At 49.4% G+C, this 7,542-nt stretch overlaps 1 long non-coding RNA gene across 2 annotated transcripts; it reads left to right on the top strand.

The window, feature by feature from the left end:
• Positions 1-2,667: 2,667 nt before the first annotated feature.
• LOC137676627 (uncharacterized) lies at positions 2,668-7,008 on the top strand. 2 transcript variants are annotated; one of them, XR_011050107.1, is made up of 4 exons: positions 2,668-2,864; positions 3,961-4,026; positions 4,668-4,751; positions 6,128-7,008. It is a non-coding gene; the product is annotated as an uncharacterized lncRNA (long non-coding RNA). The 2 variants fall into 2 exon arrangements; XR_011050106.1 differs by lacking the exon at positions 6,128-7,008 and having other exon boundaries at positions 4,668-4,963.
• Positions 7,009-7,542: the final 534 nt, after the last annotated feature.

Raw genomic sequence — 7,542 nt, 5'->3', positions numbered from 1 at the left:
GCTGGCATCTGGCAACTCTGTGGGGGCTCTCACGACCAATTCTAGATAGTCGTCTTCCTGCACAGAAAACTTGAGCATCTCTATGGGTCTTCTGCAGAGAGGGCAGTCTGCTTTCGTGTGTATCCAACGCAGGATGCAGCCCAGGCAGAACTGGTGGAGACAGGGCATTGCATAAGTGATGTCACGTTGAGCGTCGTGGCAGATGGGGCAGCTCCACTCTGTCTCTGCAGCCATGTTTCTTCTCGTGGCAGGCTGGGGAGAGCTGAGGACACGGAGCTGCTCCCCCTCACTGGTGTCACACACTGCAAAATGGAGAGAGGCCGTGGTCACTCGCTGTCCTGGGCAGGAAGAAATGCCCAGGCCCCTCAAGAAGGACGCCCTCCCAGCTCCCCACATCCCATCACCCACCCCACAGCCACCCCGGGGGACGTTTCCCTGCACAGCTCACCTCCACTGCTGCAAGCGTGCCCCGCGGTGCCCGGCTGCCTGAACCAGGCAGGGCTGGGGAAACACAGGCGATGGCTCCGGGACGGGCACCGAGAGCTGCCGACGGCAGCCCCCAAAGCACCACCCAGCACCAGGGAAAGCCTCGCTCGACACTCCACACCTCGCAGGCACACTCGGCAGGAGTCCAGGCACAAGCCAGGCTGGTCCAGGCTCTGCCGGCACCCAAAGATAAGGAGCGAAGGACACAGGGATTGAGTGCACCCTCAGCAAATTTGCAGATGACACCAAGCTGGGTGGGAGTGTCGATCTGCTGGAGGGTAGGAAGGCTTTACAGAAGGATCTGGACAGGTTAGATAGATGGGCCGAGACCAACGGCATGAGGTTCAACAAGTGCCGGGTCTTACACTTCGACCACAACAACCCCACGCAGCGCTACAGGCTCGGGGAAGAGTGGCTAGAAAGCGGCCCGGCGGAAAGAGACCTGGGGGTGCTGATCGACAGCCAGCTAAACATGAGCCAGCAGTGTGCCCAGGTGGCCAAGAAGGCCAATGGCATCCTGGCCTCTATTAGGAATAGTGTAGCCAGCCGGTCTAGGGAAGTGATCGTCCCCCTGTATTCGGCACTGGTGGGGCCGCATCTTGAATCCTGTGTCCAGTTCTGGGCCCCGCACTTCAAGAAAGATGTTGAGGTGTTGGAGCGAGTCCAGAGGAGGGCGACCAAGCTGGTGAAGGGTCTGGAGGGTCTGACCTACGAGGAACGGCTGAGGGAGCTGGGGTTGTTTAGCCTGGAGAAGAGGAGGCTCCGAGGTGACCTTATTGCAGTCTACAACTACCTGAAGGGAGGTTGTAGTGAAGTGGGAGTCGGCCTCTTCTCCCAGGCAGCTAGCGATAGGACAAGAGGACATAGCCTCAAGCTTCGCCAGGGGAGATTCAGGTTGGACATTAGGAAGCATTTCTTTTCAGAAAGGGTTATTAGACATTGGAATGGGCTGCCCAGGGAGGTGGTGTAGTCACCATCTCTGGCTGTGTTTAAGAAAAGACTGGACATGGCACTTAGTGCCATGATCTAGTTGACATGGTGGTGTCAGGGCAACGGTTGGACTCAATGATCCCTGAGGTCTCTTCCAACCTGGTTGATTCTGTGAATTCTGTGAAACTGGCAGCTCCAGGTGGTGCAGGCAAGCCTGGAGTCCTTACAAGCACGGGCTGTTTTGCACAAGCAAGAACCCCTGGAGCAATGGAGCCAAGGGAAGAGCAGAGCTCACTCGTGCTCCAAACCTGCAATGGGCAAGAGAGCCCGAGAGAGCCAGGGCACAAGTGGTGCCTTGGAGGGGCCAGAGCAGCAGGCAAGAACCAAGCGGATGGTTGTCCCCGCGTCCTGCCTGTGCTACAGCCACTGCTTCCTGCTGTGCTACACAGGCACTATAACTGCCCCAGCTGGCACTTCATACACTCTCTGCTCAAGGGAGACATGCCAGCCCGGCTGCCTCGCCTGGAGTCAGGGCCAGCAGTTACATCTCCCTGCTGTGGTCACAGTGAAGCACTCCTGTGTGGAGCCCAGCGGGGCAGCGGCATCTGCCTGTTTCCAAGGTTGTATTTCACTTCAGGAACAGAAAGTCCAAACGTTGGGAGTTACCTGGGAACTAACCACATTTAAGAATTGAGCCAGCAGCCCTGCGATGCCGGCCACCATCCATCCTCCGAAAGGGATGTGTATTTCTGGGGGCAGCACCGCCCTCCGAGGCGGGGCACAGAGTTTAGTCAGGCTCGGTTCTTCTGGAGTCTGTCCTGTCACAGTATGTGCCATGACTCTAGAAGCAGAAATACTGATTTTATTTAATGCTGTAGCATTAAGCAAGCAAACCATGTCTGAGCAGCCGGTGGCTTTTTGTCTCCAGGTGTGTACACGCAAAAGGGCTCCAGAAATCCTCCCTGAGGCAGCCTCTGGGGAACGAACGGGCAGATCTGGGAAACAAATACAAATCACACGTAACACAGCTATGGCGCACAGCGCGTAACATCCCTCCACCGCACGCTCCACACGAAAAGAAGAGTCACTCGAAGGGCGGGTGGACACCCTGGGGCCGCCGGGCTCTGCGGGTCCGGTTGTACCGGCGACAGCGCGCTCGTCTGGGCTGGCCCTTCACATCTGCGGGAGGCGGCAGCGATTGGTCGGGTCTGGATCCAACATGGCCGCTAGCGCGACGACTAACCCTCTCAGCTCCTGCCGCTCGGTAACGAGCGGCACCGCGGCGCTTCCGCCCTCTGCCGGTGCCGGACGGGGGATCCCGTCTGTGACCGGCGGGCGGGGACGGAGGAAGGGACGGGAGGAGGGAGAGGCCCTTTGCGGGCACCTCTGGGTGGCACAGCGAGCGGCGCCGCGGCCGCTTGGCGGGAAGCTTGAACGGGGCCGGCGAGGTTGGTGAGCGCGGGGCGGGCGGGCGCCTCGCCCCAGGCCGGGGTTTCCTCGCCCAGCCCTGCGGGGTGTGTGCGTGTGTGGAGGCGGCGTGAGGCGAGGGAGGGTGGTGGCGGCTGGATGGCGCGGGGGGGCGGCGTGGGGGGCCCGGCTGCGCCCCCGCTTGTGCTCGGCCGGCGGCGGGGGGGCGAGGCGGTGCCTCTCGGCTCCGCAGCCGGGGTGAAGAGCGCGGGTCTGGCCGCGGTGTCCGGCGTTATGGCCGACACATATGCCCGGGGCTGAGGGGCCGGGGCGGCCCTCCCGGCTCGACAGTCCGGCCTGTGCCGCGGGGCCTCCCGCTGCCCGGGGGCCGCGCCCGGGCTGGTCACCGGCGCAGTCCCTGCCCGCGGCAGCGTGGGGGCGCTGGGACGTGCCGGTCTCCGGGCCAGGCAGCGGGCGGGGTGGTGGCTCTGGGCCGTGGTCGCGTGCGGAGCAGAGGGCAGCTGAGGAGGAGGGTCGGTGCTCGGCCGTGACACGGCGCTGAGCTGGGCCCAGCGGCAGTGAGGGGTTGTCACTGGAGGGGACGTGTTCCTGCAGCGGGCCGGCCTGTTGCCTCAGACACTTGTGATGTACTAGCAGCAAAGTGTGAAAGGACACTTTTTAAAAATATGTTTTTTGTGTCTTTTAACTTTTTTTTCCTGTTTTTTTGTGGTTTTTACCAGTGTCTGTGGCAATTGCTTTTTTGCCATCACAACGTCAGGGGTTTTGTTCTAATAAATGGATGTTCTATAAAATAATCTCTTTTACTTATTAACTTTTTTGGTTTTATTTCCACAGCTGACAAATACGTAGGTTCATGTGTTCATATTGTGATGAAGAGTGGTAAAGAAATTGTTGGAATGCTTCTAGGATTTGAGGCCTTTGTCAGTACCCTTTGATGGAAATGTTAAAGGCCATCCACTTTATGCTTTGGCGCAATTTATTGCTTTTGAGAGGTCTGAGTTCACTGGATAGAGCCTTTTTATATGGATTAATCGCAGTATTCTGGTATTTTTGGTTTTACAGATAAAATCACAGTTCAGTATAAAATGAAAATACTTTTGAATATTTTTGTTTTAGAATTCTGGGCCTTATTTTCCTTGAAACTGGATTTTCAGATATGGTGTTAGAAGACGTTACAGAATTGTAAGTATTATTTCTGCCTCTTGTTGCTATTAAATTTTTGGTTTCCCGAGGGAAAACGTTGTGTAAGATCTGTAAGCAAAGTGTTTTTATATTTTTGGAATATTTGCCAGCTGAATAACTTACAGCTTGGTCTTGAATTATAGAGGTGATCTATTCAGGACAGCCATGTCTTAGGGTAGCAGTTGCATGATTCATAGTTGTAATTAGAGTCCTAATTTGTAGCCTTAATTATGCATGGGTTGTGTGTTGAACTTTCCAGTAGTTCGTTTGCTTTTACGTTTCCTTGAGGTCTAGGCAAAGATTTAAAAAGTTACAGACTTAAGGATAAGTATTTATTACTTTGTGATGCCATGTTGCTATTTGAAACCTGTTTTGAGTATCAGTGGTATTCAAGAAATTGTCAAGGTTTAGAGGGTAAATCTGTATCTTTATGTACTGAGCAGAAAAGTACAGTGGATCTTTTTAGTTGCCAGGTAGCTTTCTGTACCCAGGTGGTCAGTTTATGGATATCAACACTGCAGTGTGGCTAATTTATTTGTTAGTTCCAACAAATGTCATCTTAATGAAGAGATTTATGTCAGTTCTGTGATCAAAACCGTAATCATTGTCCCTGGTTATGTGTTCTTACTTGCTTTTTCTAGTGCTGCTTCAGTGAGATTATGCCTGAGGGCAGAAGAATCACCAAGCTGGACCTGATTTTGCTAAATGGAAATAACATAACGATGGTCAGTCGTCATTGTTAAAAGGCTGCATGCATTTGTTTTCTGTACCTATAAATTGATCCGTAATTGAGTTCAACTACTTCAAGCTGAGCTTGCCAGACAGTTCCATTATATAAGGTGCTTTCAGGTAGCTTCTGGGGCATGTGTATGTATGAAGGATGCTGGAAGAGTGATCTTATTGCCTGACTTGGTTACAGTTTAAAAAAAAAAATAAAATAAAAAAAAGACCACGAAAAGAGCATGGCCCTAATTTTATTTTGGTGAATGTGTTCCTGGTCTTCAGGTGTTCAAGGGAATCGCTGGCTTTGTTGCCCACTCTGTAGGCTGGTTCATACGGTGGCTTTTAACTCGTGTTTGCCTGCATGAGGGTGGGATACATTTACGTTTCATGTATTATGATATGTATAGATGGGTTTGCAGCAGTTTGGATGCTTACAAGCTCATCAAGTCATCTGGTGATTATCACAGAGTCACGGAATCAGTCAGGTTGGAAGAGCCCTCTGGGATCATCGAGTCCAACCATTGCCCTGACAACACCATGTCAGGGTGTATCATAATGTGTCAGGGCACATTATGATACCAAGTGATGCCCGGAGAGCTGTACCTTTACGTGCTCTAAAAAAAATCTGGAGGTCTATTGGATTATACTGAATCAGAAGCACTATGATTTTTAGTTTATCATGTGCTGATGTATATAGATCAGTACTGAAACACTAATTAAATATCATGATTATGCATCCCTATGCTGAATTCTGCAACTTCCTAAATACCACAAAAGCAGACATACAGTAGCTTTTTGCTTGTCTGCATAGATGGCTACAAAGTCTGGACTTTCTACATAAAGGCATTCCTAATTTTGTAGGAAGAAAAGAAGATGACCGATCTGAGTCTGTCAGCTCTGTGTGAAAGAGGACTAATCTCCATTTTGCTGTCTTACCTACCTTGCACCTCCTCACTGTGTGTCTGAGCGAGTGCCATCTTGACTTAGTTTCAAAGCCTTTTTCTGCTTTCAAACCCTGTTCTGCATCCTTACAGCATAGTGCATGTTCTGACTTCTTGTATAGGGTAAAATTACTACCATCTGGTTAAGCTGGTGGTATACTGCCCTTGAAGCAAAAGCTGGTGATTCTCGGAGTGCAAATTTTCAGCAAGACATAGACATGTTTCTGTCTTAGACCTTGTGTCTTTTTGGGACATGTCTTCCCACGTCAGGAAGACTATGCTTTAGACTTTTTCTTGCTTCAGCCCCAAAAGCAGTGAAGCTCTTTGTCTTTAGAAGTGCTCAGCTAATTATTAAGAATACGTCAGTAAAAGGAATGGTTTTTACTCTTTTCCCTTATTCATGTTTTTCCTTTTGTCTCTCTTTTTATGTTGTTCAGTTCTTTACTTTCGTCACAGGAAAATGCTATGCTGCCTCACTCCCTGCTGCCTGTAGAAGGATTCAGGCTCTTGATTAGTTTTTGCGCTCTGCTTAGCAATAGAAGTTGGAAAGAGGAAACTAACTTCCCAGTATAGCAACAGCCTGGGGAAGAATGAGTGATTGGAGAAATGCTTCATCAAAGGAAGCATGTTCTTTGTCCTTTTAAAAATGAGCTTTAGAGTTTCTAGACAGAGTCATCTCCTTGAAGTGAGTAACAAAGACAAAACCCACAATGTGTGTTATCTAGGAACTCATTTGTGTTTTGATAAACATTCTTCATATTTTGGAGATTCTTTTTGGCATGTGCATCTCTGGCAATAACTGACTCCATCTGCTAAAATGTTGTAAAGCAAGAACTGTCACTTATGGGTTTGTAAAACTCGAACCTGGGGCACTAACACAAAGTTGTCTTATTCTTTTATAGCTGGTTCCTGGAGGAGAAGGACATGAAGTATAAATTGGTACAGTTGTCATCTACGTAGAGATGTTTTTTGTGTATATATATATATATAATCTAAATAGAGCTTTTGGGGTGTGGGTGGGTTGTTTGTTTTGTTTACACACTTTTGCAGTTGACATTTGATAAAAGACAAGGATTACTCTTCAGGAAAAGTGCATTGCTAATGATAATGCTGACTTTGTAAGTTGAAATCGTGGCTTTCTTGTAAAGACGCGCTAATCTGTTCTGAATAAAAGGCTTTCTTTTTGTTAGTTATTGTGTTCTGTTATGTAAGTGCACAAGTTATAGACAGTTTTATAACTGGTTGATGGAATGGGAAAAATAATAGTTATGTTCCAGTTGCTGTCAGTCTTCAGTTTTTCTTCATCTGTTGCATTTGTTTGTGGCCCAAGTCTACCTAAAACACAAGTCATGAGCTGATGTTGCTGTTCTTTGTGCTACAGGCAGATACTAAGCTGGATCATTTGTTTAAATGCAGCTTCAGGCTGTGTCAGCAGAAGCCATGTGTTAGAGTGCTGTAGATTTCTGAAAGCTCTTCAAAGTGGATACATCTGTTTGATGCTCAGCAGCCTTTGGTTCTGCTGGCCTTGAGGTTCAGCTTTCTTGGACTTCTTTTGCTTGGTAGGTATGCTTTCTTATAGTAAAGGCACTGTAATGGTATTTGGCAAGCGAGGACAGGCCGACCAGACCTAGTTCGTGTTCAGGGGTTTAAAAAAAAAATCCTGCAAAAAAAGGCTGGTGCTAAAACTTCATTCACGACAGCAGTGACTCCGCTTTTGCCACTGAGGCCACTGAGCAGTGCTGCATGTACTTAATTAGTGGGAGCTGCCCGTGCCTGCTTGCAGAGTTGGGAGTCGTCATTTCAGAGTATGCATTCTTTTGACTGCATCTGTTCTCCTGCGATATAAAATCTT

This window comes from Nyctibius grandis, chromosome Z (assembly GCF_013368605.1).
Source record: "Nyctibius grandis isolate bNycGra1 chromosome Z, bNycGra1.pri, whole genome shotgun sequence".
In the NCBI taxonomy this organism is placed as follows: domain Eukaryota; kingdom Metazoa; phylum Chordata; class Aves; order Nyctibiiformes; family Nyctibiidae; genus Nyctibius; species Nyctibius grandis.
Note: the sequence above shows the minus strand (reverse complement) of the source record. Positions and strands in the feature narration are given on the sequence as shown.